Below are 12,217 nucleotides of genomic sequence, written 5' to 3'. Positions count from 1 at the left end.
ATTTGGAGGTGGCAGGATCACGATTCGAACTGTGGGCCCCAGCTCCCACCATTTCACTGCGAGAATAGGGTACTCACCAGTCTGTCCAAGAACATCAGCAAGACCAATGATTAGGCAGGTACCAGTGGATCTCAGCAGTCCTCCTTGATACTTACAAAGCTGTGAAAGGAGGATCATGGTCAAAGTCACCCAAGCCAAGAAAGTTCTTGAGACTCCTTTTCAACTTCAGTGCCAACATATCAAGTGTGGAGGGCCAGCCTTGAGCAAAAGCAGCTCACAGACTGTGTCCAGATCTTGAGTTTAAGGTCCAGGATTGGCAACAAACAGACATACACAACAATCTGTGCAGCCATCCAGCTAAAGCAGGTTACTCTTTTGTCCCCAACTGCATTGGACAGAGTTCCTTGGGAAAAAAGGCTAGGCGAGCCGCTGTCATCTTGCTCTGCCCATACTGCTTGCATCACAGGATTACAGTCACACCCCCATTCTTTCATGTTCCTTTCTGACCAATGAGATACAAGAATGGTGACCACGCCTGCATTCCATGATGCGGGGGAGCACCAGGATTCCCTCTGTTTGTTTACAACACTACCAGAAGTTGAGGAAGGTAGAGGTGGTTGAGTGATCAGCAAGAGACTTGAGGAGAGTTTGGAGTATAGTAGGAAATTGATGCTCCCACCAGCGCCCCACCTCCCTCCCCACTTCTTGCGGTGCTGGGTTTCAAACCTCAGGCAATGGAGCACTGCCAGCAGTCATAAGGCCCCAACCAGGTCCCTGCCCCTGGTCTTCTGCTCTGGGCCCATGTATCCACAATGCCACCTCCATCACTGCTCTTCCCACCTGTCACAGCTGCCAACAGCTTCTCTGAGCAGCACAGGTGAGTGGCTGCCCCAACACTACCCCTGCCGCTGGTAAGACACTCCGCTGGGGTCCCCCTGACCCCTGCTTGTTTCCTCTCCCTGGCTCTGAGGAGCCACCTTTCTGTCTTGGGCATTTCTGAGAAAGAGACTCAATAGAGACTCAGGCTGTGCTGGATCGGGGTCCTCCTATCTGTGACAGGTATGCTCCACCAAGCATGGTCCTCTGTAGTTGGGATGGTAGACATATAGCGCCATGCTCAGTTATTGGTTTAGATAGATTATCCCAAACTTTTAGTCCATGCCAGCAGATTCTTGACCACAGATGAAGTTCTGGATAGTGCCGAAACCATCAGACTTCAGTCTCCTCAGAGGACAGTTGTGAGGAAACAAGGGATTCATACAGAGGGTTCTGTGGAGCATGGCTAGGCACAGAGGGAGCATCCTTCAGATAAGGTTCTCGGCAATTCTGTGAGCATATGACAGGAAGATACCCGGAAAAGGCTTAGGTGGGGTCTGTTATTAATTGTGCAACAGGTGTGGGATTATGAAACAAAACATGGCTCTCATCATTACTCTATCCCCATGAGGAAGGGGATTCTTCACTCTGTTGAGTTTTTCAGCTAAGGAAACAGATGCACAGAGAAGCTGGGTGACCTACTTATGACCTCAAGGTCACAGGAAGCTCAGCCTGACTTCTCTACCATGCTCCTTGGGACAATGGGTGCTATTCAGTCCATTTGATGTGGTGGGAATCACTTCTTGTCAGTTGTGGGTCTTGAACTCTAGGCCTGGGCGCCGTTCCCAAGCTCTTCAGATCAAGGCTAGTGCTCTACCACTTGAGCGCACTTCCGGTTTTCTGGTGGTTGTTTGAAGATAAGAGTCCCACAGACGTTTCTGCCCGGACTGGCTATGAACCATGATCATCATATCTCAGCCTCCTGTGTAGCTAAGATTAGAGTTCTGAGCCACTGGCACCCAACTTAAGCATAATTCTGATTTTCTTTCTTCGTCTCTCACATAGTAACTGGTGGAATGTTTTCTGGATGAGGTGGCCCAGTGTCCCTATGTGCCTGGAACCCAAGGTAGCCCTCTCATTCAGGAAGTGGGCTGTGGGTCAGGAGCTGTCAAGCTCAGACTGTTGAAACAGCTCCATGACGTAAGCCCCTCTGTGCCCTGGCTAGACCATGATGGTTATTCATTTTCCATCCAACCTTCCTGGACTTACTGTATTGTATTGTTTTTTACATCATTTTCTAGCACCTGGCCAAAATTATGATATAGTTATGGAATGAAAATGTAATGCCATCTTAAGAAAGTCATTTAGGGCTTTGTGAATGTGGCTTCATGGTACATTGATTGCCTAACATGCATGAAACCCTGGGTTCAATTCCCCATTACCACATAAACAAAAAAAACTGGAAGTGGTGCTGTGCCTCAAGTGGTAGAAGGCTAGCCTTGAGCAAAAAAGAAAGACAGAAAGACAGAAAGAAAGGAAAATAGAGAAAGAAAGAAAGAAAGAATGAATGAAAGAAAGAAAGAAAGAAAGAATGAAAGAAAGAAAGAAAGAAAGAAAGAAAGAAAGAAAGAAAGAAAGAAAGAAAGAAAGAAAGAAAGAAAGAAAGAAAGAAAGGAAGGAAGGAAGGAAGGAAGGAAGGAAGGAAGGAAGGAAGGAAGGAAAAAAAAAAGCCCTGGGTTTCCCTTATTTGCAATAACTAGTGTATGTCTGAGTCAAGCAGAAATGATCAGATAAGTTGCTGTTAGGGAAATGAACCCTAAGATATGTATTTAAATGTTTTTTTCTTTCATGTGATATTTTTCTAACACATTTATAAATTATTTCTTGGTTGTTTTGTATTTCCCTCACCCAGGGTATAACCCTTGCTTTCACTGTACTTGATAATGATATAATTTGTGGAGGGGAAGGGAAAAAACACGTCATTTAAATAGGGATACAGGTGGACCCATTGCAACAATGAGATATGCAAGTCGTTATGTCAAAAACGAACTTTACAACTTTGGTGGGGGGGATGGGAAGGAGGATTGGGTCTGGGGGCAGGTGGAGGATGGGAGGGGGTCAGAAGGGGAACCAAAGGAGGAGGATACAATGCTTGATAAGAAATGTACTCATCTTGCCCCTGTAATTGTAACCCTTCTGTACAGTATTTTCACAATATAAAAGAAAAAACTAGTAAATGCAAAATAAAGAATCCCTACTTTGAATATATAATTGCTCCTTCCAAACTGAAACCTGACAGCAGTCCCTAATTCATTAGGTCATTAGGTCACAGCAATTAATGCCAGTAATGTGCTTAGATTTCAGGTGAAGATTAATTCTGGAAATTCAAAGATTCCAGGATTTTGTGTGGTCACTGCTAATCACAAAGAGAAGGGTAATCTAAGTGACATTTGGAAACCTTTTTGGTCAGTGACTGCAAAAAAAGGCAGAGGCTAATTAACAGTTGTGACACAAGAGAAAAAATAACTCCAGATGGAAGGAATAAATGATAGTAACTAAGGTATACCAGAAATTGTTCTAGAAAACAATTTTGGTTATTGAAGAACTAGTTTTCAACTAGGCTTATTCCTCATTGCCTTTAGCATTCTAAATCTCTTAGGCTAGTTATTAATCTCTGTGTGATAAATGTATCTCTCTCTATGCTGTTCTTTCATACTCGATATCCTTTGCTTTCTAAAAATCTGTCTTTCTATATTTCTCTATGAACATTTCCTGATACTAAATACACCAATACAGATGGTAGAGGATGTTAATGGAGGGATCCCATAGCTAATGAGTCATTAATGTAACAGAATGGAAAAGGAGGACATATTATTGCTACCTCAAATTTTCTGAAAAGCTGCAATGGCATCATTTGGTTCAAATTTCCATTGTTTGTCTACATAGTGTCATTCAGTGCACATAAATGCAAATATGAGCCAGGTGCTGGTGGTTCACGCCTGTAATACTAGCTACTCAGAATGTTGAGACCAGAGGATTGTGGTTGAAAGACAGCCTGGTCAGGAAAGCCCATGAGACCCTTATCTTCAATTAAGCACAGGTAACCCGGAAGTGGTTCTGTAGCAAAAGTAGTAGAGCACTCAACTTGACCTGAAGAGCTGAGGGACAGCGCCCAGGATCAGAGTTCAAGCCCCATGACCAACAAATAAAGTGAAAGATGACTTTGTTTCCCCCAAAGGAACGACAAAATTAATAATCTTCCCAAGCAGAAAAATAAATTCCAAAATGATTCAATGCACCTACTTTTGCTGAATTACTTACTTTATGGCTTCTTTGCTGGACATATTCTCTACTTTTAAAAATAGTCAAATATTAGCTTTACCAAAAATTTCATCAAATATTAGTTATTTCAAAAGAGAAGTCTATTCAGTTGATGTCACTTAGCTTTTTTACTATCTTAGTTCAAAGCTAACCCAGGCAGGATAGTCTCTCAAATTCATTTTTAATTAAACACCAAAAAAGCACAAGTAGAGTTTTGGCTCAAGCAGTTGAGTACTAGCTTTGGGGGCAGGTGGGCAGGAAAGAAAATTGTTCAGGGACAGGGTCCAGCTTCTGGGTTCAAGCCCCAGAACCAGCACAAACGAACCAAACAAGCAAACAAAAAAACCCAGATATTTCTTTGGGATCCTCCTTAAAGGAGTACTCATTTGAAAAGAGGCTCCTTTTGGTGATCATACTCACTGGATCCTGCTTTTCTGGAATCCTTATTGCTCTGGAGAACTCAGGACCAGACTAAAGAAATTGATAACTGACTCCTGCAAATAGTGATTCCTCTCAGGGGTGAAATATCCATCCATAAGGCACTTTAAACCTCCATGTCTTTGTTTCTTTGCAGTAGAACACTTTTTAAACAACGTTATTTCCTTTTGTTCTATGATGGCTTTCAAATGGCATATTATTTTTGTAATACTCTCAACTAGAACTTTACAGAAAAGTTTTATATGAGTAAAGAACATATTCGAAAAAATCAAGAACAGAGTTTCCTTCAAGCCTTGGGATTCTTTTCTTGTACAGTAAAAAGGAAAGCACAAGTTAACTTGAACTTTGTCATTCCTCTATGTTCCATTCCTCTCCTGGGATCAGTTTCCACATCCAGTTACCATTACTTCCAGTAACAATTGATGGTGCTGCTTGAGGTATAATAAATGTTTACTGGCTTCACTGAAATAACACAAGGACACCTTTGGACATGAGGTAACACGTGTTTCAGAGAAAACTTAGTAAAGAGAAAATATGAAAATTATATTGCTTATAAATATATTATCCATGAGTATATTGAGTTCAAACTTTTTAAGGTCTCTGTAAATTAAAGTGAATTGTAAATGGGAAGAAGGTTCTCAGATCATTCCTTTTGTGAGTGTATGTACAGCACATTATTTCCCGTGTATATGAATTAACAGTAAGGGAAACTATAGCAATAATAGGAGAAAGAGAAGTTCTGTGTTAAAGTATATGGGTTCAATACACTATAGAAGACTCTACAAATAAGACAATATTGAAACAATAAAGCCAAGTCCAGTATGTAGATTTATGGGAGTGATGTAGAGAAAGCATTACTCCTAGGTGGAACACGAAGTATGAAGCCACTCCCTTTCTAAATCACACTTGCTAATCACACAACTCTGTAGAAAGTAGAATGGAAGTATAATTCTGGTTCCAATGCAAGTCAGATATAAAAGCATGGACTTAAATGGAAAAAAAATCCATCTTGAGAGAACAGGGCTTATACTAGCAATGAACTGCTGGCTAAGATGATATTTCTTTTTCTTTCCTTATATATTTATTGTTGTTGGTGGTGGTCTTGGCACTTGAACTCTGGGCCTGGGCACTGTTCCTCTGCTATTCAGCTCAAGGCTAATGCTCTACCACTTGATCCACAGTGCAACTTCCAGTTTTCTTGTAGTTAATTGCAGAAAAGTGTCTCCAGTACTTTCTTACCCGGGCTGGCTTTGAACCCCAATCCTCAGATCTCACCACCACTCAGCTTACGATCACATTTCTAACAGTGTACACTCAGGATATGTAATGGGTATATTAATCTATCTTTATTTGAATTCTTGAGTTAAAAATCTCGGCTACAGCATAGACTTTACACTCACAAAAATGTTTATAGCTTAAAAGTTGATACTTCTGGAGAAATAAAACCTAAGAATGTAATGGAGTCTGGGAAGTTCAGTTTGCAACCAGCTAGGCTAGAACAGTCTTTGCAACAGTACCTATAATTGAGGAGCCAAAAGCTGTATTGGAAGAATGGCTCAGGTGATGGAATACCAGTCATGAGCAAGATTTATGAATAAGAGCTTGAGGCTTTTGTGTACATATATACAAACATACACATACACACAGAGGCACTTATATGTGCACACACAAATGCACAAATGAAATGACTCTCATAATATGTAGAAAAATTACAAAACAATAGAAAATATGTCCTGAGTAAGACTAGAATTATGTGATAATTTTTAATATTAGAAAGTCCTCAAGTTACTTTTTTCAAAAGTATTTGAGAATATTACATAGGTAGGGACCAGAGATAGTAAGAGAGTCAAGTAATCATTATTAAAGGTATCGGATCCATTGAGGAATGAATCAGAGACCCCGCAGGTGCATCTGAAAATGTTCATATCCTGTGTCAAATGTTAGAAAATGTTTGAAAATTGTACAGGAACAGTCTGAGCAGTGTAGTGGGTAATATCACTGGAGAAATTCAGAATTGGTAATCTGTATTTAGATTAAATACAACAAGAAACTATGGCAGGGCAATGTGATATAAGCCTAGAATTCTAGCACTCAGACTAAAACAGAAGATTAGAGAGTGGAATTACATAGTGATACCTTCCCTGGACCAGGTAGTATAATTTTGTCTTAATAAAACAAACCAAACAAGAAAGGAATACACAGTTGGAATGCTGGGCTAATTTTGTCATTTTTTGCGAAGTCAAGTTTCCTATTGAAATGCAACTCATATATAATCCTCACTTGTGTTTTAAATTCTCTCTCCATTACAGAACATTCCTAGATGCAAAATGACTCATGATTACCTTCCAAAATTTGAGAAAGTAAGTAATCATCATTCTGTTGGATTCCAAAGAAATGATGAAGGATTACAAAGGCTTAAGCCTGGAGAAATAGCAAAGTTTATCTAATGTAGGACTTTGTAAATGTTGCTAAATTAGAATTGAGATTTAAAATAAATATTTTGGTTTTGTTTGTAATTTCATATTCTATTAGATATTTCAAAATTCTTTTCTTTTTTTGTCAGTTGTGTGGCCTGAACTCTGGGGCTGCACACTTTCCCTCAGCTCTTCAGCTCAAAGCTAGTACTCTACCACTTGAGCCACAGCACCACTTCCGAGTTTTTTCGCTTATGTGGTGTGGAGGAATCGAACCCAGGGCCTCATGCCGGTAAGGCAAGCAGTCTACCACTGAGCCACCTTCCCAGCCCCAAAATTATTTTTAAATAGAGGGTTTAGTTGACAAATTCACAAATGATTCTTGCGGTCTACTTGCCTAGAATATTCTTTCAAGAGAGATATAATTAGAAATTAGTTAATAGATAATTCCAACAATTCATGTATAAAATGATAATGTGAATAATGTAGATAGAGTTGCCAAGAAATGCATGATATTAATTTATAAATTTATCAAAAGCAATTTTTTGAAGCTTTGGTATAACATAGTATGAGGAGAATAATTGTGTGACATCTTTTTCTTCTACCTATGTAACACAGGAAGCAATTCCCTTAATTATGTGCCTCTGTATACAATGAGAAAAATGCTAGATTGGGGGTTTGTTTTCATTTTTTTGTTTTATTGGTTTGTCCTAGTGCTTGAACTCTGGTCCTGGACACTGTCTCTGAGCCTGTTCATGCTCAAGGCTTGTGCCCTACCATTTCAATCTCAGTGCCACTTGTGTCTGGCTTTTGCTGAGAAGTTTATTGGAGATAAGCATCTAAGGAACCTTCCTGCCTGGGTTTGCTTTGAACTGTAACATTGCGCTCTTAGCATCCTGAATATCTATGGTAATTAAAAAAGTATAAATATAAATAATATTTGCAAATGGTCTGATCTCAAGAATACTAGGGGTGGGAAAATGATGCAACACAGTTTATTGTGGTGTTCTTTCCAGAACATGGAGGGCATCACATTAGCAGAGGTGTAGTATTTTTCACAATAAAGATAAGCTATTAGTGTTGTAAATTAAGGGAACCTTTGAGGTGCACCCTACACCTTGGAAACTGTTGGGGTATGATGACTTTATGGCATAAGTCTTCGGATTGATGGTCACATAAATAATAGCTTACCCTGATAAACAATTGCTTACTCTTGAAAAATTAATTATTACAGATGCATCATAGTTTTATCCTTTACCAGAATGTGGCTATTTTTCTGTTTATTTCTCAATCTGTAGCAACCCATTGGAATATGAATCTATTGCAGAATTACATAACATGCAAACAGGTATTCTTTTGAATCTCTCAGGTAGGAATGTTCAGAATTTGAAAATGAGTAGATATTAGTCATAGGAATTTTGAAGAACACATATATTCTGTCCTCTTAACAACTTATTTACTTTTAAAAGTTATGGGTTTCCATTGAATGAAACTGTTTACTGTTTTTGTATGAGAAATTTTAAATTTATTCTTTTTACAAAATATTGGCAAGTATATTGTGAAAATATTGTCTAGTTGGATAACATTCAAGTTGATGGCCCTCTGATTAAAAAGGTGTAATTAATTCAAATTTAATGCCAAATAGTATTGATTTTTAAAAGTTACTAAAAAATAATAATATTTACTATACCAATACAGTGAAATTTTATTTCATGAAGCTTATTTATTTAATTTAATTTTCTTGTCAAAGTTATGTACAGTGGAGTTACAGTAATTGTAAGGTAGTGAATACATAATGTTTCAAACTTGTTATCCCCTTTCTCATTTTTCTCAGTTTTCCGTCACCACAATACCCCTCACAAGTTGTAATGTACATTTTCATCATATTGTCTTGAGAGCATTGTTATTGCATTGGTTTGCCCTTTGTCCTATTTCTCACCATTTTGTTGTTCCTATTCCTTTCCGTAATTAAGGTAAATGTATACCAGTACACAGGGTATCCAAATCAAATACAGCAGGGAATAAACCATAGGGAAAAATGTCAAAAGAAAATAGAAATCACATAGTACATTAAAAACAACAACCGCAAATAAAAATCTCTGTTTCCATATCTTGGATTTTATTTTGCTTAGCATCAGCATATATGGTCATATATATAACATAACAAAGGCCCTGGAAAATAATAGTTGCATGGACATGATATCATGAAAACAACATTTAACTGTTTAATATGGTAAAGATGGAATTAGGATTGGTGAATTCGCGATTCTGTTAAAGGAATTTCAAAAGAGTTTTAAAGTTATGACAGGTAAATTTTAATTGTTCAAACTTTTTAACAACTTAGCCTATTAAAAAAAATAAAATTGCCTGGGAGAATAGGCTTTCATGCAAAGAAATCCATGGAGACTTAGCTGAGAGGGAGTGATGTGGGTGAAGATGGCTCTTTTTCACACTAAACAGACAAACCTCACAAACCTTGCTGTAAATCCTGTAGGTTACCTTGAGAATTTTCCTTACCCAAAAAATATACTCTTACTGTGTGAAACAAGGTTGTAGTGGAATTTAAATTCAAAGTTCTTTAAAAAAAGACATCAAAGCCGGGCGCTGGTGGCTCACGCCTGTAATCCTAGCTACACAGGAGGCTGAGATCTGAGGATCGCGGTTCAAAGCCAGCCCGGGCAAGAGAGACCATGAGACTCCTATCTCCAATAAACCACCAGAAAACCGGAAGTGGCGCTGTAGCTCAAGTGGTAGAGCGCTCGCCTTGAGCTGAAGAGCTGAGGGACAGCGCCCAGGCCCAGAGTTCAAGCCCCACGACCGCCAAAAAAAAAAAAAGACATCAAAATTGTGATTTGACCTTTACTTACTAAACAGTAATTCTCTGAAAAAGATAATTGTGTGCAAACTGTTTAGGGGAAAGTGCCCTCCACAATGAAAGAAGATATTGGGTTTACACTTTTCTGTTTATAATACTTTCCACAATGTCTTTGCATATAAAGCACTGAAACACAGAAAAAAATCTGATTGGATACTTCAAACAAATGATTTCGCATTTCTAAGTGGCTCAAAAATATAATATCATTATTAACATGAGACTGTGAAGACTTCTCTTATTACATAAGCCAAAAAGTTTTGGGATCAGAAAAGAAGAGCAAATGGAAAAAGTAAGAAAACAGTATTCTTCGAAGCCCTAGCTAAGCGTATTAGCTTCAGCAATGGAGGGAGGCCAAAACTTTTTAAAATAGATTGTCTTAATATTTTACCTACATAAAGTGGTTTTACAGAGCCTATTTGTCTCACTTCAATGCACACTAGATCGAATGAAGACATAAAAATAAGTTCCACATCCAAATAAAATAGTTTTAAAAGAGAAACCATGAAGACGTAGCAGTGGGAGAGGTCTTATAGTCCTTCCACTTCACTAGACTTTAACCCAAGAAGCTGTGATTAATTGGAAATCAGGTAAGAGCTAAGAGGAGGACATAGAAATAGGTCATCGAAGTATTGTCCTTTGTAACAGACACTGTCATCCAAGGTATCGGTGATTTAACTCTATTCTTCTCCATACATCTTGTTAAGCAAATGCAAGACCAAGAGAAAAATAATATATTGAAGTAATTTTGAAAAGAATAACTTCACTGTTCCTGATATGGTATCTAACGAGAATCTTAAGTGAGAAGATAAAAGTGGAGTATTCTTCGCTTTCCTCTAAGCATCTTGTTAGCAAATTATATCTTTGAGGTTAGAAGTAATTGAACCAAAAAGTGGTGGAGTACTTATTTTTGTGGGCACTTTAGACATAAGAATACTTTCAAGGTAAAAGAAAAAACAGTATAGCTAAATATTTGTGATCACAGCTTCTTGGACTGGTTTTTTGGAGAAAAGGTTTTACCTGAGAGTTTGTCCTCATTATCATAGATGTTGGGTTTTCGTGGCAACCAAATGCAAGAGGGAAGTTTAATGGACTCGCTTGGACAAATAAACAGCATAATAGAAAAAATGGCAAATAATCTTTAGTGAATTACTTTGACCGATTATTTTGCCAGAACAAAGAAGGAAAGATATAATTCAAAATCACTTGACTGAAAAGTATGAAAAAGAGTAGTAAAGAGAGATTAGAGAAAACATAGAGGACTGTTTTCTCTCCAACAGAGTAATGGGTTTTGATCTTGTTTCTTCCATTCTATATTCACCAGCTATCAAATGTATCTCAGGACTGGAATATCCAGTTCAGACAAAGAGATCTCCCATTAGAAAATATTTGCTGCAGATGTAGGTGATTTATAACCTTAGACAATCTATTTAAATCTGTTCAAAATTCTCCCCTACCCCAAACTGCCCTCTTTGAACAGTTGGTTTGCTTTTCACATACTGCCCTTGATTAACTATTTAATATTTTGAGAGATCATATTCATACTCTGTAGAGTTTGCTGTTTGGTTGTGATTTTTATGTCTTTGATTTTTGTTGTGCTTTTAAATAAATTTCAAAAGGTTGTGCAATTGTGTTACAATTAAATATGTCCATGTAATTGTCCAATGCTCCTGGATCAGAGTCACTCCTTCTATCATTCTCAACCAACTCCTTCTCCAAGATTTATTTCAGATTTACCACTTCCTTTATCACATGTGTACATTGAGTATTCTAGTTGTGCTTGCCACTTTTTCATTTTTCATTCATTCTGTTTTTACTAATATTCTTCTCTGGTTTCAACTTCTTGATAGTCATTCTGTTAAACTGTCTGTTCATACTTTGACAGGTTTATATACATTCTATGGCATTTCAATCCTGCATATACTTGAACTGATATCAGCTTATATTTCCATAATTAATTCATCTGCAATAACAATTTGCAAGACTGGAGACGTGAAGCACCTAGACATGATTTTATTCTCCTCCATTTGGAAGATTAATCTTTATTCAACAAGAAAGTTTAAAAATGGCTTAGAATGTTTTCCTAACTACCAGTTTTTATAAATGGCTTTGTACAATGGTTTGTGATTATTTTACTTTACATGGGATAATATTCTCTACTACGTATAACTTTTGGGAAAAGAAGAAAACTAAAATTTATTACTGTGGAGGAATATGATAGAAATAGAAGACAGATTTTATGTTTGTCACATCTCTCATGAGTACCCATATTCAAGACTTAAAGTCATATTTCTTAAGGAAAACATCAAACAACATGATAAGGCAACTTCGTGATCTTTTAAAATGTACTTTATTA

The 12,217-nt window shown here is 37.6% G+C and overlaps 1 long non-coding RNA gene across 1 annotated transcript; it reads left to right on the top strand.

The window, feature by feature from the left end:
- The first annotated feature begins 603 nt into the window (after positions 1–603).
- LOC138811423 (uncharacterized) lies at positions 604–11,862 on the top strand. The gene is made up of 3 exons (XR_011367381.1): positions 604–877; positions 6,885–6,935; positions 11,747–11,862. It is a non-coding gene; the product is annotated as an uncharacterized lncRNA (long non-coding RNA).
- The last annotated feature ends 355 nt before the right edge of the window (positions 11,863–12,217 follow it).

The sequence above is a fragment of the Dipodomys merriami genome, unplaced genomic scaffold (assembly GCF_024711535.1).
Source record: "Dipodomys merriami isolate MVZ:Mamm:240054 unplaced genomic scaffold, mDipMer1.0.p SCAF_526, whole genome shotgun sequence".
NCBI classification, from domain to species: Eukaryota; Metazoa; Chordata; class Mammalia; order Rodentia; family Heteromyidae; genus Dipodomys; species Dipodomys merriami.
This window is presented reverse-complemented; position numbering and strand designations above follow the sequence as displayed.